Here is a 23,833-nt window from a genome sequence, read left to right on the forward strand (position 1 = left end):
GCTTTCGTCTTTTCCTTAATCACACCTATCAGTCAGAATAGAATCTAAGGGTTGTTCATTGGTTTCCAAGTGTTTACCATTGTGAAGGTTTGAGACATGCTTTTTTTCACAGTCTATGTTTTACATCCCACTGGTTGCTGGCAGGCTTTTTCTCATTTCCTTTAAAGCCACACACAACCTATTTATCAGACTAAGGATGTGACAGTCTTTTTTAAATTTCCCATAAATAAAAGTTACAACTTGTACTGGAGAAGATGCTTTCTTTCAAAAGGTCATTGAAATCTCAAGATGGTAAAAGCAGCTTGTTCTAGAAATATGGCTGCATAATGATAATCACAGTTCAAACCTTGATCATTTGAGTTTTTTTTCTTAAGTAAAATATCAAGCCCTGTTCTTGCTCCCTCTCAAAAAAGAACGATTTCTTCTGTGAAAGGAATGTAAGTAAAAAGGAGAATGAAGAGAGGAGAGGTGGGAAGCTATTTCAGCTGAGAGAGGCCTCTCACCCCCACTATATCGTCCCCTGTGGAGTTTTTATTCCACCTTAGGGAAAAGCTTTTGTAAGATAATAAATTTTCTAGTAAAGCCAGGTCGATACTGGCAGGTGGGAAAACAGTCACGTGGAAGGTTATAAACAATTTGCATTTTAGGCAGAGCAGCAGGAAACTCAGAAAAGCGCCCTCAAAGATTTACAAGTAACATGTACATACCTTGAAATTAATCACATATAAACCAAGTATAGAAGTGCTAAGCAACTGTGTACTAAGTTGTAGAAATAATTGGAGGCTCCAGTGAGATAACTTAGGCAGTGCTTCCCAAAAGTAGTGTGATTGAAGACTCCTGGGGTAATGTAGAGGTGGGAGGAGCCTTTCTGTCCACACCCATCCTCAACCCATTGCATCTGTCAGTGTCAGTTTGTTAACTCACTGGATGCTTGATCTGCTTTTTACAGGTTAAAACAGATAAATAACATTGCATTTCAAAAACTTTCCTTTTAAGCTTACAGTGTCTTGCTCTTGACCTGAATTCCATTTGCAAATAACATGTGCATGTACTGATGATTGACATGGCCCATCAGTGAATCTGGAGACTAGTCATGCTTCAAGAACAATACTGGAGATAGTTTTGTAAAAACATTTGTCAATTCACTGGAAAAAATTTAATAAACCTTCCAGGGGTGTGCAGTTCCGTTTGGATAAAGCATACATACTTTTCACATACAAAATTAGTTTTAACAGTCACTTCCCCCACATTCACTTGGGCTTCTGACATCCAGGGGATTGAGGAAGATTTTATTTCCAAGAACAGATGGTTTTTCTGCACTTTCCATAATTGCATACAACTGCATGAATTTCCCTTTTTTTTTTTTTCTTTTTTTTTTTTTTTGTGCTTTCAGATGCATGACCTATGGCTGGGTATTAGGAGTTTGACTTCCTTTACCCAAATGCCTCTTTAAAAATAAAGATAATGACTTTCACAGACAGTCACTTATCCTTTGCACATACATGGTCTTCAAAATTGACTCCCTAAAAAGCCTCAAACTTTGCCAAAATTAAGGAATTGAAGGACGAAATTACTTATAGACAGCTGGAGGCTTATTCACATCTGCTGGAATATATATAAATACACACACAACACATTTTATATCCCTCTCTTTAGGAGACCCAAAAGAAATAAAGGATACTATTTCCTTTCTCCAGTGAAGAGACTGACTCTTTTGCCCATCTCTCTCTGCTCATCCTGCTCTTTGATCATCTTCTCTTCTACTTTTTTCCTTTCCCTTTTCTTTTTCCATCTCCGTTCACCTTTTTCTTTCACTCCCCACTTTGCTGAATGGTGAATTCCTAGTCAACCCAGCCCAAATTCTTGAGACCCAAAAAGACAGAGAAAATGCTGGGAGATAGAATGAATGGACAGCAATGACATCATTGTCCTATTTCACATTTATTAGAAAGAATTTCTTTTCTGACATGATGATTAAGCATCCTTTCCACCTCTTTCCTTCCCTCCCTTGTTCTTTGAATTCTAATTCAATTAAAATAAAATCCACACAGGATTTCTCTCTTCGCAGCAAGTAAGACTTGAGGGAAGTATTTTCTCTCTTTTGCTTCACATATATTTCCATGAATTTCTTGATTCTTTACCTAGTCCTGAGATGTTTATGACATTCAGAACCAGAACAAACTAATACACACCTGTAGATATTAGTATGAACTGGGTATGAAAGCTGCGGGATCTCTGCCTACTATTTTTGTGAAGAATGGTATTGATTATTGCTGACATTCTTTTTTACATTCACCATCTTGGTGAGTTAGAGAATATTTTGCTGCCATGCTACCATCTACCCTCCACCCCAAATATTTCTAACCTAAGAATAATAATGCACATGCTTTATGATTCTGGCACGGCTTGAGCTGTCTATTCTAATTTAGCAGAGAACCATTTTGCAAAATTTGTAAAAGCATAACTGAGCCAGGGAAAAACTTCTTGCAGCTTTTTAGCATCACGGCCTTGACCGTGAAAGAGAAACTAGAACTCAATGTTTATGGGAAATAACCACACACACACATACATTCTGTGTAGACAATCACTAAGATCTCATCCCTAGGCAATTTCTTTAATACGTTAAGGTTGTCTGAAGGACTGAGATAATAAAATAGCTAAATCTAGGCAATAAATGCAGACGCTGGCTTCCTGGGGACTTGAGGCTACATAATTTTCTTTGCATTTTAGGTTTCTCGGTTACAGAGTGACGATAATCATATTGACCTGCTTCCTGTAATGTTTGTAGTCATTGCCTAGTGGCTTTTCAACTGATAAATTAGTACCCTGCCACAGGGAAACGATTGATGCAGTGTAACAATGAAAAAGCACTTTAGCAGTGACAATGCTCAACAAAGAACATCCAGTTTATATGGAGAAGAAAGAAATGTTCCTTCCTACTGAATAAAAACAACAAAGGTCCCTGCTTCCAGTGTTCCTGGTTCTTTCATTCTGTGATGTCAATCTTTTGACATTTTAATTGGAAGTTTCATTTTGTGTAAGATTTAAATTTAGCTTCCAACCCCAACTTGTTAATTGAATAAATGTCAAATTCTTGACTCAATTCATTTTATACTTTTATGCCAAATATTTAAATTTTTTTGCCTACCAAATAGGCAATAACTAGCCTTTGCAACATGCAGAAGTGTTTGCTCCACCTTTGAGGTCGAGCAGCTGTGTCTATTGTTCCAAGATGTCCAGCTTGCAAGGTTCCAGTGTCATCAACAGAAGTAGGAATCTCTCCTTCCCCTTTGCCGTACCAGCTCCGATGCCCGATGTGGTTGTACCTTGGTGTTCTCTGTCTTGATTGAGAAATTATCAAGGGCACCAAATATATTTCTGACAGGCCTTGCTAGACATGTATAATCTCTTCTTTCTTGATGTATGTTACTTCTGGAAGAGATCTTAACCACCAAAATGAACCAAGGAAAAGGAGAGTGAAATGTTCCTAAGTCAGAATCAGCTGCTGTGACTGTGTGTGCATCAGTTTATCTGCAGTGTTCACGAGCATCTTACCTCACATATCCAACTCAGGACCTCTGGACAAAACTTAAATATTCACAATGAATATTTTCCTCAAAACATTATGTTCATTTTTACAATATAGGAAACTTAAAGAGAAACATACATTGCAAATTCAACCACTTTAATACTATTTTTTTTTCCTGTTCCCAGAGGTACATATACTTCTATATAGCTGTAAATAGATGATATGGTTTGTCTGTGTTCCCACCCAAATCTCATATTGTAGCTCCCACAATTCATGGGAGGGCGGGTCTTTCCCATGCTGTTCTCATGATAGTGAATAAGTCTCACGCGATCTGATGGTTTTTATAAAGGGGAGTTCCCCTGCACACGCTCTTGCCTGCTGCCATGTAAGACATGCCTTTCTCCTCCTCTGCCTTGTGCCATGATTGTGTGGACTCCCCAGCCATGTGGAACTATGAGTCCATTAAATGCCTTTTTCTTTATAAATTACCCAGTCTCAGGTATGTCTATAATTATTAGCAGTGTGAGAACAGACTAATAGATTATACCTAGAATGCATAAAATTATCTATGATTTACAATGCAGTAAATATTACTGTACCGATAAAAACAAGATACCATAAGTCCCCATATGCTGCCATTGATTACTTTTTTCTTACAATAAAAAGCAATCATATTGTATCTAGTATCTTATAATCTCCTGTTTACATTTTCTTCATGAAATAAACTTTTTTTACTTATTATTTTTTGAGATGAATTCTCACTCTTGCCCAGTCTGGAGTGCAGTGGCTCAATCTCAGCTCACGGCAACCTCCATCTCCCGGATTCAAGTGACTCTCCTGCCTCAGCCTCCAGAGTAGCTGGGACTACAAGCGCGTGCCACCACACTTGGCTAGTTTTTGTATTTTTAGTAGAGATGATGTTTCGCCATGTTGGCCAGGCTGGTCTCGAACTCCTGACCTTGTGATCCACCTGCCTCGGGCTCCCAAAGTGCTGGGATAACAGGCGAGAGCCACCACACCCGGCCAAAATACACATTTTCCAGTGTCAATAAAGTTATCTATAAAATCATGAAAGGCTCAATAACATTCACTTACGTGGACATATTGTCATTTATTTAACCACATCCTAGGGGTGATTTAGGTTGTTTCCAATTTTCTGCCCTTCTAACATGCACCTGTTATGTTGAACAACTCAGTGATAGTTGAGTTAGGGGTGTGATCTCTCTAGGTCTCAACTTCTTTAATATGAGAGATTTCAAATAGTTATTTCTCAATACTAACTTCTGATTTTAAAAGCCTGTGGGCCATCTGTATAGGATGGAGAAAGCTAGAAAGAAGAAAAATTCTATATCTCCAAATTCACAACTTTTCTTGAACACAACCATAGAGTTGATGTTGCCGAGTAACAAACTAATCCAAAACCTAAGGATAAAGAGACAGGACATAAGCATTTACTCATCTGAGGAAGACACTGCCACACATAGGTGAAAAGAATTCAGGTTGAGGACAGTGGCTTATGCCTATAATCCCAATGCTTTGAGAGGCTGAGGTGGGAGAGTCATTTCATCCCAGGAGTTTGAGACCAGCCTAGGCAACATAATGAGTCCCTCTCCAATGAGAACAAAGATACAACATACCAGAATCTCTGGGACACATTTAAAGCAGTGTGTAGAGGGAAATTTATAGCACTAAATGCCCACAAGAGAAAGCAGGAAAGATCTAAAATTGACACTCTAACATCGCAATTAAAAGAACTAGAGAAGCAAGAGCAAACACATTCGAAAGCTAGCAGAAGGCAAGAAATAACTAAGATCAGAGCAGAACTGAAGGAGATAGAAACACAAAAAACCCTCCAAAAAATCAATGAATCCAGGAGTTGGTTTTTTGAAAAGATCAACAAAATTGACAGACCACTAGCAAGACTAATAAAGAAGAAAAGAGAGAAGAATCAAATCGATGCAATTAAAAATGATAAAGGGGATATCACCACCGACCCCACAGAAATACAAACTACCATCAGAGAATACTATAAACACCTCTACGCAAATAAACTGGAAAATCTAGAAGAAATGGGTAATTTCCTGGACACTTACACTCTTCCAAGACTAAACCAGGAAGAAGTTGAATCCCTGAATAGACCAATAGCAGGCTCTGAAATTGAGGCAATAATTAATAGCCTACCAACCAAAAAAAAGTCCAGGACCAGATGGATTCACAGCTGAATTCTACCAGAGGTACAAGGAGGAGTTGGTACCATTCCTTCTGAAACTATTCCAATCAATAGAAAAAGAGGAAATCCTCCCTAACTCATTTTATGAGGCCAACATCATCCTGATACCAAAGCCTGGCAGAGACACAACAAAAAAAGAGAATTTTAGACCAATATCCCTGATGAACATCGATGCAAAAATCCTCAATAAAGTACTGGCAAACCGGATTCAGCAACACATCAAAAAGCTTATCCACCACAATCAAGTGGGCTTCATCCCTGGGATGCAAGGCTGGTTCAACATTCGCAAATCAATAAACATAATCCAGCATATAAACAGAACCAAAGACAAGAACCACATGATTATCTCAATAGATGCAGAAAAGGCTTTTGACAAAATTCAACAGCCCTTCATGCTAAAAACGCTCAATAAATTCGGTATTGATGGAATGTACCTCAAAATAATAAGAGCTATCTATGACAAACCCACAGCCAATATCATACTGAATGGGCAAAAACTGGAAAAATTCCCTTTGAAAACTGGCACAAGACAGGGATGCCCTCTCTCACCACTCCTATTCAACATAGTGTTGGAAGTTCTGGCTAGGGCAATTAGGCAAGAGAAAGAAATCAAGGGTATTCAGTTAGGAAAAGAAGAAGTCAAATTGTCCCTGTTTGCAGATGACATGATTGTATATTTAGAAAAACCCATTGTCTCAGCCCAAAATCTCCTTAAGCTGATAAGCAACTTCAGCAAAGTCTCAGGATACAAAATTAATGTGCAAAAATCACAAGCATTCTTATACACCAGTAACAGACAAACAGAGAGCCAAATCAGGAATGAACTTCCATTCACAATTGCTTCAAAGAGAATAAAATACCTAGGAATCCAACTTACAAGGGATGTAAAGGACCTCTTCAAGGAGAACTACAAACCACTGCTCAGTGAAATCAAAGAGGACACAAACAAATGGAAGAACATACCATGCTCATGGATAGGAAGAATCAATATCGTGAAAATGGCCATACTGCCCAAGGTTATTTATAGATTCAATGCCATCCCCATCAACCTACCAACGAGTTTCTTCGCAGAATTGGAAAAAACTGCTTTAAAGTTCTTATGGAACCAAAAAAGAGCCCGCATCTCCAAGACAATCCTAAGTCAAAAGAACAAAGCTGGAGGCATCACGCTACCTGACTTCAAACTATACTACAAGGCTACAGTAACCAAAACAGCATGGTACTGGTACCAAAACAGAGATATAGACCAATGGAACAGAACAGAGTCCTCAGAAATAATACCACACATCTACAGCCATCTGATCTTTGACAAACCTGAGAGAAACAAGAAATGGGGAAAGGATTCCCTATTTAATAAATGGTGCTGGGAAAATTGGCTAGCCATAAGTAGAAAGCTGAAACTGGATCCTTTCCTTACTCCTTATACGAAAATTAATTCAAGATGGATTAGAGACTTAAATGTTAGACCTAATACCATAAAAATCCTAGAGGAAAACCTAGGTAGTACCATTCAGGACATAGGCATGGGCAAAGACTTCATGTCTAAAACACCAAAAGCAACAGCAGCAAAAGCCAAAATTGACAAATGGGATCTAATTAAACTAAAGAGCTTCTGCACAGCAAAAGAAACTACCATCAGAGTGAACAGGCAACCTACAGAATGGAAGAAAATTTTTGCAAGCTACTCATCTGACAAAGGGCTAATATCCAGAACCTACAAAGAACTCAAACAAATTTACAAGAAAAAAACAAACAACCCCATCAAAAAGTGGGCAAAGGATATGAACAGACATTTCTCAAAAGAAGACATTCATACAGCCAACAGACACATGAAAAAATGCTCATCATCACTGGCCATCAGAGAAATGCAAATCAAAACCACAATGAGATACCATCTCATACCAGTTAGAATGGCGATCATTAAAAAGTCAGGAAACAACAGGTGCTGGAGAGGATGTGGAGAAATAGGAACACTTTTACACTGTTGGTGAGATTGTAAACTAGTTCAACCATTATGGAAAACAGTATGGCGATTCCTCAAGGATCTAGAACTAGATGTACCATATGACCCAGCCATCCCATTACTGGCTATATACCCAAAGGATTATGAATCATGCTGCTATAAAGACACATGCACACGTATGTTTATTGCGGCACTATTCACAATAGCAAAGACTTGGAATCAACCCAAATGTCCATCAGTGACAGATTGGATTAAGAAAATGTGGCACATATACACCATGGAATACTATGCAGCCATAAAAAAGGATGAGTTTGTGTCCTTTGTAGGGACATGGATGCAGCTGGAAACCATCATTCTTAGCAAACTATCACAAGAACAGAAAACCAAACACCGCATGTTCTCACTCATAGGTGGGAACTGAACAATGAGATCACTTGGACTCAGGAAGGGGAACATCACACACCGTGGCCTATCATGGGGAGGGGGGAGGGGGGAGGGATTGCATTGGGAGTTATACCTGATGTAAATGACGAGTTGATGGGTGCAGCACACCAACAAGGCACAAGTATACATATGTAACAAACCTGCACGTTATGCACATGTACCCTACAACTTAAAGTATAGTAATAATAAATAAATTTTAAAAAATAAATAAATAAAATAATAAAAAATAAAAATAAAAAATAGACAAAAATTAGCCAGATGTGGTGGCCCATGCCTGTGGTCCTTGCTACTTGGGAGGCTGAGGCAAGAGTATTGCTTGAGCCCAGGAGGTTGAGGCTACAGTGAACCATGATTGTGTCACTGCCTGGGTGACAAAGCAAGACCCTATCTCAAAAAAAAAAAAAAAAAAGGAATTCAGCTAATATTTTTAATGAATTGCTAAAAGCAAGTGTTGTCTGCCAAGAGAATATGCAGCCTCTCTGGAATATAGACATAAGGAGAAATAGCACCCAATCTTAGAGTTTTCTCCATGGACCTCACCAAGTTGTCACAAAAATAATTGGTAAGATTTCTACAAAAGCCATCTCCATTGCATAAACTTGGGGTTGAAGGATAGCAGCTGCTGCAGAAAAGGCATGAAATCCTACTTGGACTTTTCTTCACTGTAAAGAACAACAAAGTCTGTTGACATTAAGCTGCTGGTAGAAACCCATTGAAGCTTGGGGCAGGACACGGAAAGCCCTCCAACCCTGGAGGGTAGGGACAGATATACCCAGTGATCACAGACCTAATTACAGGTGGAGGTCTGGGGCAGGATCACGGAGAAAGTCCCACCTCGGAGAACCATAAACACAGTGGCTGCCTAACATCAAAGCTTAATCAGAAAAACAAAGATTTTTCTATAACAAATCCATAGCATTTTCTTGCCAGAAAAGGAGCAAACACATTACTAGACCACCATTGAGGTGCAGTGAAAAGGGGAGACCTAACCTGAGGGTGGAGCAGACACTGACAACATCCACCTTGCAAACCATGTCTCATCCTAAACACAAAGTCAACACTAGGGTAATTTAAAATCCTTGGTTTACTAACGGTAAGCATAGCAGCAACAAATCCCAAACCCAACTGAAATCTTAACTAGATGACCTTTACCTTTCCATATCCAACACCTAGAAGAAATAAATTCTTATTATCAAGCGTAAAAACCTTCGTCTATACTGTCTTATACAAGATGTCCATCTTTCCTTTAAAAAGTTATGGGGCATATCAATATATTAAGAAAAACACAAAGCAGTTAGCACATCTAGACTCAAATATTAAACAGATATTGAAGCTAGCATCCAAGAAAGTTTAACTACAATATATTAAAGATTTTAATAGCCGAGGTGGATAACATGCTAAAACTGATGCTTAATTTTAGTAGAGATGTAGAACATATGAGAAAGGATTAAATGGAAATGCAACAAATGAAAAAGAAAAGATTTTTTCACAATAGGTTTATCAGTAGAGTGGGCACAGCTGAGGGAAGAATCAAAAACCTTGAAGGTAGGTCAATAGAAATGACTCAAACTGAAAGGACAAAGCAAAAATAGGAGCTTGGTGGCAAGACAGTTGAATAGGAACTGCTCTGGTCTGCAGCTCCCAGTGAGATTGACACAGAAAGCAGGTGATTTCCGCATTTCCAACTGAGGTACCCAGTTCATCTCATTGGGACTGCTTGGACAGTGGGTGCAGCCCACAGAGGGCGAGCAGAAGCAGGGTGGGGCATTGTCTCACCCGGGAAGTGCAAGAGGTTGGGGAATTTTCTCCTCTACCCAAGGGAAGCTGTGGGGGACTGAGCCTGAGGAACCATGCACTCTGGCCCAGATACTGTGCATTTCCCATGGTCTTCGCAGCCCGCAGACCAGGAGATTCCCTCTGGTGCCTACCCCACCAGGGCCCTGGGTTTCATGCAGAAACCTGGGCAGCCATTCCAGCAGACACTGAACTAGCTGCAGGAGACTTTTTTTCCATACCCCAGTGGCACCTGGAAGGCCAGCGAGACAGAACCGTTCACTCCCCTGGAAGGGGGGTTGAAGCCAAGGAGCCAAGTGGTCTGGCTCAGCAGGTCCCACACAACAACACCAAGTAAACTAAGATCCAATGCCTTGAAATTCTCACTTCCGGCACGCCAGGAGGCTGAGATCCACCTGGGATGCTTGAGCTTGGAGGGGGAAGGGGCGTCCCCCATTGCTGAGGCTTGAGTAGGTGGTTTTACCCTCACAGTGTAAACAAACAAAGCTGTCCTGTCCGAAGTTCCAACCAGGCGGAGCCCACCAGAGCTCAGGAAGGCCGCTGTGGCCAGACTGCCAGATTTCTCCTCCGGGAAGGGTATCTCTGAAAAAAAGGCAGCAGCCCCAGTCAGAAACTTATAGATAAAACCCCCATCTCCCTGGGACAGGGTACCTGGGGGAAGGGGCAGCTGCAGTGGCGGCTTCAGCAGACTTAAACCTCCCTGCCTGACAGCTCTGAAGAGAGCAGCGGATCCCCCAGCACAGCGTTGGAGCTCTGCTAAGGGTCAGACTGCCTCCTCAAGTAGGTCCCTGACCCCCGTGTATCCTGACTGGGAGACACCTCCCAGGAGGGGCCGACAGACACCTCATCCAGGAGAGCTCTGGCTGGCAGGTAGCCTTTAGGGATGAAGCTTCCAGAGGAAAGAACAGGCAGCAATCTTCGCTGTTCTGCAGCCTCTGCTAGTGATACCCAGGCAAACAGGGTCTGGAGTGGACCTCCAGCAAACTCCAGCAGACCTGCAGCAGGGGGGCCTGTTAGAAGGAAAACTAAAAAACAGAAAGGAATAGCACATCCACTCAGAGACCCCATCCAAAGGTCACCAACATCAAAGACCAAAGTTAGATAAATCCACCAAGTTGGGAAGAAATCAGTCCAAAAAGGCTGAGAATTCCAAAAACCAGAATGCCTCTTCTCGCCTCTTCTCCTCCAAAGGATCACAACTCCTCAACAGCAAGGGAGCAAAACTGGACAGAGAATGAGCTTGATGAACTGACATAAGTAGGCTTCAGAAGGTGGGTAATAACAAACTCCTCCGAGCTACAGGAGCATGTTCTAATGAAGCTAAGAACCTTGAAAAAAGGTTAGACGAATTGCTAACTAGAATATCCAGTTTAGAGAACATAAATGACCTGACGGAGCTGAAAAACATAGCACGAGAACTTTGTGAAGGATACACAGTATCAATAGCCGAATCAATCCAGTGGAAGAAAGGAGATCAGAGATTGAAGATCAACTTAATGAAATAAATATTAGAGAAAAAAGAATGAAAAAGATTGAACAAAGCCTGCAAGAAATATGGAACTATGTGAAAAGACCAAATCGACGTTTGATTGGTGTGCCTGAAAGTGATGGGGAGAATGGAACCAAATTGGAAAACACTCTTCAGGATATCATCCAGGAGAACTTCCCCAGCCTAGCAAGACAGGCCAACATTCAAATTCAGGAAATACAGAGAATACCACAAAGATACTCCTCAAGCAGAGCGAACACAAGACACATAATTGTCACATTCAACCAAGGTTGAAATGAAAGAAAAAATGTTAAGGGCAGCCAGAGAGAAAGGTTGGGTTACCCACAAAGGGAAGCCCATAGACTAACAGCAGATCTCTCTGCAGAAACCCTACAAACCAGAAGAGAGTAGGGACTAATATTCAACATTCTTAAAGAAAATAATTTTCAACCTAGAATTTCATATCTAGCCAAACTAAGCTTCATAAGCAAAGGAGAAATAAAATCCTTTACAGACAAGCAAATGCTGAGAGATTTTGTCACCACCAGGCCTGCCTTACAGGAGCTCCTGCAAGAAGCACTAAACAAGGAAAGGAACACCCAGTACCAGTCACTGCAAAAACATACCAAATTGTAAAGACCATCACCACTATGAAGACATTGCATCAACTAATGAACAAACTAACCAGCTAGCATCATAATGACAAGATCAAACTAAACATAACATATTAACCTTAAATGTAAATGGGCTAAATGCCCAATTAAAAGACACAGACTGGCAAATTGGATAAAGAGTCAAGACCCATCAGCATGCTGTATTCAGGAGACCCATCTCATGTGAAAAGACACACATAGGCTCAAAATAAAAAGATGGAGGAATATTTACCAAGTAAATGGAAAGCAAAAAAAAAAAAAAGCAGGAGTTGCAATCCTAATCTCTAGTAAAACAGACTTTAAACCAACAAAGATCAAAAAAGACAAAGGGCATTACATAATGGTAAAGGGATCAATGCAACAAGAAGAGCTAACTACCCTAAATATATATGCAACCAATACAAGAGGACTCAGATTCATAAAGCAAGTTCTTAGAGACCTACAGAGAGACTTAGACTCCTACACAATAATAGTGGGAGACTTTAACATCCCACTGTCAAAATTAGATCAACGAGACAAAATTAACAAGGATATTCAGAACTTGAACTCAGTTCTGGACCAAGCAGACTTAATTAGACATCTACAGAACTCTCCACCCCCAATCAACAGAATATACATTCTTCTCAGCACCTCAATGCACTTATTCTAAAATTGACCACATAAACGGAAGGAAAACACTCCTCAGCAAATGAAAAAGAACGGAAATCATAACAGTCTCTCAGACAACAGTGCAATCAAATTAGAACTCAGGATTAAGAAATTCACTCAAAACCACACAACTACATAGAAACTGAACAACCTGCTCCTGAATGACTACTGGGTAAATAACAAAATGAAGGCAGAAATAAAGATGGTCTTGGAAACCAGTAAGAACAAAGACACAAGGTACCAGAATCTCTGGGACACATTGAAAGCAGCATGGAGAGAGAAATTTATAGCACTAAATGCCCACAGGAAAAAGCAGGAAGTATCTAAAATCGACACCCTAACATCACAATTAAAAGAACTGGAGAAGCAAGAGCAAACAAATTCAAAAGCTAGCAGAAGATAATAAATAACTATGATCAGAGCAGAACTGAAGGAGATGGAGACATGAAAAACTCGTCAAAAAATCAGTGAATCCAGGAGTTGGTTTGAAAAGACCAAGAAAATAGATAGACCACTAGCCAGACTAATAAAGAAGAAAGGGAAGAGTCAAATAGACACAAAAAAAATGATATAGGAGATATCACCACAGATCTCACAAATACAAGTTACCATCAGAGAATACTATAAACACCTCTACACAAATAAAGTAGAAAATGTAGAAGAAATGGATAAATTGCTGGACACATACACCCTCCCAAGGCTAAACTAGGAAGAAGTCAAATCCCTGAATAGACCAATAACGAGTTCTGAAATTGAGGCAAAAATTAATAGCCTACCAACCAAAAAATGTCCATGACCAGATGGATTCACAGCCAAATTCTACCAGACGTACAAAGAGTTGCTGGTACCATTCCTTCTGAAACTATTCCAAACAGTAGAAAAAGAGGGAATCCTCCCTAACTCATTTTATGAGGCCAGCATCATCCTCGTATGAAAACCTGGCATAGACAAAACAAAAAAAGGAAAATTTCAGGCCAATATGCCTGATGAACATCGAGGTGAAAATCCTCAATAGAATACTAGCAAACCGAATCCAACAGCACATCAAAAAGCTTATCCACTGTGATCAAGTCGGCTTCATCCCTGAGATGCAAGTCTGGTTCAACATACACGAATCAATCAATGTAATCCACCACATAAACAGAATCGATGACAGAAACCACATGATTATCTCAATAGATGCAGAAAAGGCCTTTGACAAAATTTAACACTGCTTCATGATAACAAACTCTAAATAAACTAGGTATTGATGGAAAGTATCTCAAAATAAGAAGAGCTATTTATGACAAACCCACAGCCAATATCATTCTGAATGGGCAAAAACTGGAAGCATTTCCTTTGAAAACTGGCACAATACAAGAATGCCCTCACTCACCACTCCTATTCAACATGGTATTGGAAGTCCTGGCCAGGGCAATCAGGCAAAAAAAGAAATAAGGGTATTCAAATAGGAAGAGAGGAAGTCAAATTGTCTCTGTTTACAGATGACATGATTGTATCTTTGGAAAACCCCATCTTCTCAGCCCAAAATCTCCTTAAGCTGATAACTACTGCAAAGTCTCAGGATAGAAAATCGATGTGCAAAAATCACAAGCATTCCTATACACCAGTAACAGACAAACAGCCCAATCATGAGTGAACTCCCATTCACAATTGCTACAAAGAGAATTAAATACCTGGGAATCCAACTTACAAGGGATGTGAAGGACCTCTTCAAGGAGAACTACAAATCACTGCTCAAGGAAGTAAGAGAGGACACACACAAATGGAAAAACATTCCATGCTCATGGATAGGAAGAATCAATATCATGAAAATGACCATACTGCCCAAAGTAATGTATAGATTCAATGCTATCCCCATCAATCTTGATTTTCTTCACAGAATTGGAAAAAACTACTTTAAAGTTCATATAGAACCAAAAAAGAGCCTGCATAGCTGAGACAACCCTAAGCAAAAAGAATAAAGCTGAAGGCATCATGCTACCTGACTTCAAACTATACTACAAGGGTACAGTAACCAAAACAGCACGGTACTGGTACAAAAACAGAGATATAGAACAATGGGACTGAACAGAGGCCTCAGAAAAACACCACACATCTACAACCATCTGGTCTTTGACAAACCTGACCCAAAGAAGCAATGGGGAAAGGATTCCCTATTTAATAAATGGTGTTGGGAAAACCGGCTAGCCATATATGCAGAAAACTGAAACTGGACCCCTTCCTTACACCTTATACAGAAATTAACTCCAGATGGATTAAAGAGTTAAACATCAGACCTAAAACCATAAAAACCCTAGAAGAAAACCTAGGCAATACCATTCAGGACATAGGCACGGGCAAAGACTTTATGTCTAAAATACCAAAAGCAATGGAAACAAAAGCCAAAATTGACAAGTGGGATCTAATTAAACTGAAGAGCTCCTGCACAGCAAAAGAAACTATCATCAGAGTGAACAGGCAACCTACAGAGTGGGAGAAAATTTTGCAATCTATCCACCTGATGAAGGGCTAATATCCAGAATCTACAAAGAACTTAAACATATTTACAAGAAAAAAAAAAACATCAAAAAGTAGACAAAGGATATGAACAGACACTTCTCAAAAGAAGACATCTATGCAGCCAACAACCATATGAATAAATGCTCATCATCTCTGGTCATTAGAGACATACAAATCAAAACCACAATGAGATACCATCTCATGCCAGGTAGAATGGCGATCATTAAAAAGTCGGGAAACAACAGATGCTGGAGAGGATGTGGAGAAATAGGAACACTTTTACACAGTTGGTGGGAGTGTAAAGTAGTTCAACCATTGTGGACGACAGTGTGGCGATTCCTCAAGGATCCAGAACCAGAAATACCATTTGACCCAGCCAGCCCATTACTGGGTATATACCCAAAGGATTATAAATCATTCTACTATAAAGACATATGCATATGTATGTTTATTGTGGCACTATTCACAATAGCAAAGACTTGGAACCAACCCAAGTGTCCATCAATGATAGACTGAATAAAGAAAATGTGGCACATATATACCACGGAATTCTATGCAGACACAGAAAAAGGATGAGTTCATGTCGTTTGCAGGGACATGGATGAAACTGGAAACCATCATTCTCAACAAACACAAGAACAGAAAACCAAACACCGCATGTTCTCACTCATAACTGGGAGTTGAACAATGAGAACATATGGACACAGGGAGTGGAACATCACACACTGGGGCCTGTCAAGGGGTGGGGGGCTAGGGGAGGGATAGCATTAGGAGAAATGCCTAATGTAGGTGTCAGGTTGATGGGTGCAGCAAACCACCATGGCACATGTATACCTATGTAACAATACTGCACATTCTGTACATGTACCCCAGAAGTTAAAGTATAATGAGAAAAAAAATAGGGACATTATCCTAATTATCCAGATGGGTCCAATGGAATCACAGGAGTTCTTAAAACTGGGAGAGGGAATTAGATAAAAAGGACCAGACAAACGGCAGCATGAGAACTAAACCCATTACTGCTGACTTTGAAGATGGAGGAAGAGGCCATGAGACAAGGAAGGTGAGCAGCCTCTAGATGTCAGAAATGGCAAGAAAACGGATTATCTCCTAGAGCCTCCAGAAATGAATTCCATTCTGCTGACACCTTGATTTTATCCCAGGGAGATGAGTCTCGAACTTTTGAACTACGAACTGCATGATAATACATTTTTGTACCTTTGCAGCACTGAAAAACAAAAGGTTCTACATATTGAATGTGTGAACATCAATATTCTAGGTGTGGATTTTATACTATAGATTTTCAAGTTGTTACCACTGGGAGAAACTGGGTAAAAAGTACAAGGAATCTCTCTGTGCTGTTTCTTACAGCTTCCTGTGAGTCTAAAATTATCTCAAAATATTTAACTTGAAAAGAAAAAGAAAAAATAGAAGAACAGAATTCAAAGCTGAAAGACCATGTAAAAAATATTAAAATTGGTATACTTGAGTAATTTATGTAACTTAGAAGAAATGTCTGAATAGCCAAAAATGTTCCAAAAAATTAATGATGGACACCAAACCATAGATCCAAGAAGCTCAGAAACCATCAAGCATTAGAATACATAAAAGCAAACAAGTAAGCAAACAAATACTAGGCATATTCAAACTGCTGAAAACCAAAGATCCAAAGACAACGAGGAAAACTGAAAAAAATATATTAATATAGGAACATTGACAAGAGTTAGAGGAGCCTACGTTTGGGACACTCTGCAAACCAGAAAACAATGAAGCAACATCTTTAGAGTGCTGGGGGAAAACTCCTTGTCCACCCCAAATTTTACCATTGGTGAAAATCTCTTCCAAAATTAGAAAAAAAGTTATGAGGGAGAAACAAAAATTTTCTCTAAGAAAAATTGAGACAATGTATTACCAACAGAACTGCACTATATAAGATGTTAAAGGAAGTTCCTTAGGCATAAAGAATATGATCACAGAAAGAAGCTTGAATGTTAAAATGAAGAGCGCTGGAAACAGAATAAATGAAAGTAAATATTTTTATTTTAATTGTTATAAAAGATAACTGATGTCTATAGGAAAACATAAGAATATATTGTATGTTTTAGCATACATAAAAGTAAAATATGACAATAATACCAAGGATGGGAGGGAGGAATTGAAAGCATATTGTTGTGAGGTCCTTATATTATATATAAAGTGGTATGTGTTATTTGAAGGAACTCTGATTATTTAAAAATCTATATTGTAAAGTCTAGGGCAACAACTCACACCACTAAAAATTTTATATAATGCATAAAGAATGAGCTGAGGATAGGGATAGAAATGGAATAATGAATAATATACTAAATCTAAATGAAGGGAGAAAAACCTTAAAAAGAAACAACAAATAGATGAGGAAAAATGGAAGAGAGTCCTCAAATGGTACATTTTAATCTAATCATGTCATTAATACATTAAACATAATTGGTGTAAACATACCACATAAAATAAAAACATTGAGAGATTGGATAAAAAAGCGAGGCCCAACTATGCATGGTCCACAAAAAAGCCACTTTAAATATAAATATGCAAATAGGCTAAAAATGAAAAGATTCTAAAAATTTATCATGCTACCACTTGTTGAAAGAAAGTTGGAATAGCTGTAACAGTATCAAAATAGACATCAGAAAAGTGACTATTACCAGAAATAAAGAGCAACATTATGTGATGATAAAAGGGTCATTTCTCCCAGAATCCATAATACTACTAAATGTATATGCATCTAACAAGAGAGCTTTAAAATATATAGAGCAAAAACTAATAATAGCATAGGGAGAAATAAACCCACAATTATAACTGAAGACTTCACCATTCAGTTTATAGTAATTGATAGCAAGTAGAGAGAAAATCAGTAAGGATATAGAAAACTTGAAAACACTGTCAACAACTTGACCTAACCAATGTTTATAGAACACTGTATCCCAAAACAGTACAACAGTTATTATATTTAAGTGCATATGGAACATGTCTCAAGAGAGCCAATATTGTTGGTCATAAAATGTTACACATTTCAAAAATTGAAATTATAAAAAGTACTTATGAATATAATCTATGAATTTATGAATAAACTAGAAACCAATTTTAAAAATCTGGGAAAATATCCCGTATATTCATTGTGTGAAGAGGAAATTTTAGGGAAATTGAATATTTTGATTTGAGTGAAAAGAAAAATAGAGCATATCAAAAATTTTGGTTGCAACTGAAGCAGCACCTTGAAAGAAGTTTATAACACGAGATGCTTTTGTTAGGAAGAAGGTCCAAATAATAAAATAAAAATCTAGTTCTTGAACAAATTAACACTGTTACAAACATATAGCCAGACTGACCAAAGAAAAAGAGAGAAGACATACATCACAAACATCAGGAATACAAGAAGGGACATCACTACAGACCCTAAGGACATTGAAAAAATAAGAGGAGAAACCATGAATAACTATATGGCCATAACTTTGATGATTTAGATGAAACAGATAAATTTTTTCAGACATCAACTACTAAATCTGTGTGTGTATGTGTGTGTGTGTAAAACTTAAGTCTTCTGAAGGAACTGAATATGTAGTAAATACTTCCTATTAATAAATACTCCAGGTTCAGATGGTTTCACTGGTGAATTCTAAATATTTAAGAAAGAAACAGTAACAATTCTCCACAAACTCTTCCAGAATATTTTTTTAAAAAAAGTAAAACACTTTCCAACTCATCTTATGCCAGCATTTCCCAAATACCAAAATGAGACAAACACATTATAAGAAAGAAAGATGAGTATCTGTCATAAACATAGATGGGAAGTTCTCAATAACATGCTAGCAAATTAAATGCAACAACGTATAAAAAAATATGATCAAGTAGAGTTTATCTCAGGAATGAAAGGCTAGTTCAGTATTGAACAATCAATCAATGTAAAATGCTGTATCAAAAGACTAAAGAAGCAAAACCGAAAAATTATCACATTGAGTTCAAATAAAGACTCCGGCAAAATTCAACTTTCATTTCTGGTATTCTCAGAAAACTAGGGTTAAAAGGAATCTTTGTTGACCTGATAAAGAGTGTCTGCAGAAAGCCTACAGTTAGCATTATATTTAATAGGAAAAGACTAAATGGTTTCCCCTTAAAGTCAGCAACAATATTCTCACTAATCCTATTGCACATTGTACTGGAAGTCATAGCTAGTGCAGTAAGGCAAGAAAAAGAAATAGAAGGCATAGACTTGGAAAGGATGAAATAAAACTCTCTATTTGCAGATGACATGATTGTGTAAAAATTCCCAAAGAATCTATTAAAAAGTTACTGAAACTAAGTATGTTTAGAACAGTTTTATGATATAAGATCAGTATACAAAAATTAATGTTTCTATATGTGGAAATGTTTTCTGTATACAGTGTTTCTACAGACAAAAATCAATATTCCTATCCAACAGCATGAACAATTAGAAATTAAAAAGACAGTATTATTTACAATAATATCAAAACTATGAAATATTTAGGTATGAATCTTACAAAGTATGTTAAGGACCACAAAGCACTCATCAAATTAATTTTTAAAAGACTTTAAAATGGAGATATTTGTCATTTAGAAAATACCATATTGTTATAATGTTACTTACCCTCAAACTGATCAATGGGTTCAATACAATTCCAACTGAAATCCCTTCAGGACTTTCATAGAAATTGACAAATGGATTCTAACATTTATTTAGAAAGACCAAAGAATTAGAACAGCTACAACAATTTTGAAATAGAGGAAGAAAGGCAGAGGACTCATACTACGTGATTTTCTGATGTACTATAGTAAGTTTAGACAGTGTCATACTATAGAAAGAACAGGCATATGGACCAATGAAAGCAAATAGAGTCCAGAAATAGACCCACACATACATGGCCAATTGATTTTTAACAAAGGTGCAAAGTCAGCTGATTTTCAACAAGTGGTACTAGAACGATTGAATATACATATGCAAGAAAGTGATCTAGATTCATACTTTATGCAAAAATCAATTCAAAATGAACCATAGACTTAAATACAAGTACTAAAACTATATAATTTCCAGAAGAAAACAAAGAGAAAAATATTTGTGATCATGGCTTAGGCAAAGATTCCTTAGCTAAAATTTTCAAAACATGATCTATAAGGGGAAGGATGGATAAATTGAATTTTATCAGAATTAAGAACTGTGTGTTGGAATAAATTGCTAAGAAAATGAAAATAAAAGCCAAAGGTTGAGCAGCAATATTTGTAAGTCACATCTCTAGTCAAGGGTTTGTATCCAGAATACGTAAGATTCTCAAACTCAATGAAACCCTCAAAATTTAACAGGAAAAGAGACAATCCAATAGAACTATGCCAACTATGTGAACAGACACATCCCACATAGACAGCAAGTCAGTGTATAAATACCTTCAACAAAATTAGTCATTAAAGAAATGCAAATTAAACCCACAATGTGGCACCAATGCACAGCTATTAGAATAACTAAAATATTCAAAACATAAAAAAATTAAAAGACTAAGTTCCAGCAAGTATACCAAGCAACTTAAACTCACATATACCTGCTGGTGGAAATGGAAATGGTGCAGACATCCTGGAAAACAGTTTGACAAATTCTTACGAAGTTAAACATGTACTTACTACATGACCCAGCAATCTCACTGTGAAATGAAAACTACATCCTCACAAAAACATGCACATGAATGTTTGCAGCAGCTTTATCTGTCATCACCAGGAACTAAAAACTACGCAAATGTTTCTCAACTGGAGAATGGATAAAAAACTGGTACATTCCATACAATAAAATACTTACTCAACAATAAAAAGAAACAAACTACTGTTTCGTGCAACTGCATGGATGGGTCTCACATGAATTATGCTAGCTGAAAGAAGCAGGATACCAAGGGCTACGTACTCCGTGACTCAGTTTATATGATATTCTTACAAGAGCCAAACTGTGGGAAGGAAAACAGATCAGTGGTTGCCAAGGGCCGGGGTTTGAAGAGGGACTGGTTACAAAAGAGGCATGGGGGAATCTTGGGGGCTGATGGCACTGTTGTGTATCTTGATTGTGATGGTGGTTACACGACTGTATTTCAAAATTCTAAGAACTGTGTGCTTAGAAGGGTGAATTTTACTATATGTTGATTGTACCTCAATATAAATGGAAAACAAAAGTTTCTTAAAACCTGTGGTTTTCTAATGGTATTGGATTTAAAAACTGTCACTCACCTAAACATCAGTTTTGAACACATTAACTGTTTAGTAATGCAAAGCCTCTGTTGGTTCTGAATTATCCAGCACAGAATTTTAGAAAAGGCTTCCTGTGAGTCCATGATTCCCATGGAGAAAATGAAACCAGGAACAGGACAAAAAGTGGCTGGTTTTCAGCATTCTCTTGCACGAAGCTTGAGTAACCTCAGTGAATATTGATGAGCTGCTCTTATAAATTACTCCACGTTTCTGACACAGCTCTTGCTGTCATTTTAACCTAAGAACTTTTTAATATATAGAATCTTTGTTTTTCTGAGTCATAAAAATAACTCTAGAAAAAAGCATCTGAAGTGTTCCTGTTAGTGCTTATAAAATTGTGGCATTCTGTAAAAATTTCTTCAAGTGTATTGCATGCTGTGAAAAAAAAAAAAAAACTAAAATTATTTGAGAAGGAGAAATTGAAGCTATCTCTCCTATAAAAATTAAGGTAGGGTTTTTTTAGGTAAATAGACTTTGATGTATTCACTATTATATTATCTGTATTTGTACTAATATAATGTATCAACAATAGAAAAATTACACTGCCTTTTCATCTAAATGTTCAGGCATAGGCTACTTACTGGTTGTATTATCTTTTTATTAACTTACAAATAAAAAAGGTCATTTGAATCAGCAAATGAAATCTATTGAATTGCTAAAAACTGAGTTAAGACAAATGTTTAACGTCAGGAAGAAGAAAAGAAAGTGAACTGTGAGCAAAGGGTAACAACACACAAATAAGAAGTCTTTAAAAATTCACTTTCCCTTCTGGGCTCCACCTTCCCTCTTGAGCTTGGTAAGCAACACTGATAATCATGACATCATGATCAATCGGCTTGATTGATGAATTCATCTGGGACTCCCCACTTTCCATCTCTAACCCCTGCTCCACTTTAAGAACAGCCTCTTAGAAACACAGAAAACTTTCCTACATACTTTTAATTAATTGGCAAACGGCAGGGTGTGGTGGCTCACGCCTATAATCCCAACACTTTGGGAGGCCAAGGCGAGCAGATCACTTGAGACCAGGAGTTCGAGACCAGCCTGGCCAATGTGGCAAAACCCTGTCTCTACTAAAAATATAAAAATTAGCTGGGTGTGGTGCTGATGTGCGCCTATAATCCCAGCTACTTGGGAAGCTGAGGCAGGAGAATCACTTGAACCCAGGAGGCGGAGGTTGCAGTGACGCGAGATCGTGCCACTGTACTCCAGCCTGGGTGACAGGGCGAGACGGAAAAGTGGACTCTTCAACTCTCATCTTATGAGACTTCCTGTTGGATGGCCCATGTTGCTCTCTTCTTGAAATCGTCCTCCATTTTTAAAAATTAAAAAAAAAATGTTCTTATCAACTATGACACTGAATCTTTGGATTCATCTCCTATCCTTTTCAATAGTTCTTCTTTGTTTCCTGTTGTGGGTTCTTAAGTACTGAGTTCTTCCCTCAGATAATGGTGTTCTCTGGGATTTCATTCCCTTAATTCAACATATATTTATCAAACATCCACGACATACTAGGTACTGGAAATACAGCAGTCAGCAAGACAAACAAGGTCACTGTCCTCTATGAGGGACGTATATTAATAAACAAATGTGCTAATAACAACCTGAAGAGCCTACCTATTCTTCCTGAAGGAACTGTCTACTCTTGAAGTGACAGCCTTTATTTCTGTGAGATGGTTCTCATGTTTATGTCACCATCTCTGATCCCTCCCTCGAACTCCTAGATTCAGGGTCACCAACACACCCAGGGGGATACAGAGCATCGTGGTTGAGGATGTGGATCCTGGAGCTGCTCTGTCTGTATTCACATCCTAGTACCATCCTTTACTAAGCATTTGGTGTTAACTGCTCTGGGCCACAGTTGCACCGTGTGTTAGGTGTGGGTTAATAGTTTTAATAGCTACCTAACATGGTTGTTCTGAGGGCTAAGTGAGTTAATACATAGAAAACTTATAAAACAGTAAGAGCCCAAATTCTCGTTAACTCTTTTTACTATCATTAATATTCATATCACTATTTGGATTTCTCAAATGTACTACAACTCACCATGTCTGCATCAGATTCGCTATGTCCATTGTTCACTCAGGCCACCGACTTGAGAAACCCAGGAGTCAGTTTTGTCTCTTTCCATTCTATTTATATTTGTTTGTTTATTTACTTTTTTGAGACAGGGTTTCACTCTGTCACCCAGGCTGGATGAATTCATCTGGGACTCCCCACTTTCCATCTCTAACCTGGGGTACAGTGGCACAATCTCAGCTCACTTCAACCTCTGCCTCCCAGTTTCAAGTGATCCTCTTGCCTC

At 38.2% G+C, this 23,833-nt stretch overlaps 1 protein-coding gene across 1 annotated transcript in view; it reads left to right on the forward strand.

Annotated features, from left to right (window-relative positions):
• The window catches only part of PLD5 (phospholipase D family member 5), a 423,368-nt gene that overhangs the window by 339,458 nt on the left and 60,077 nt on the right, over positions 1–23,833 (forward strand). The window lies entirely within an intron of this gene.

Source organism: Macaca mulatta, chromosome 1 (genome assembly GCF_049350105.2).
Source record: "Macaca mulatta isolate MMU2019108-1 chromosome 1, T2T-MMU8v2.0, whole genome shotgun sequence".
Classification (NCBI taxonomy): Eukaryota; Metazoa; Chordata; class Mammalia; order Primates; family Cercopithecidae; genus Macaca; species Macaca mulatta.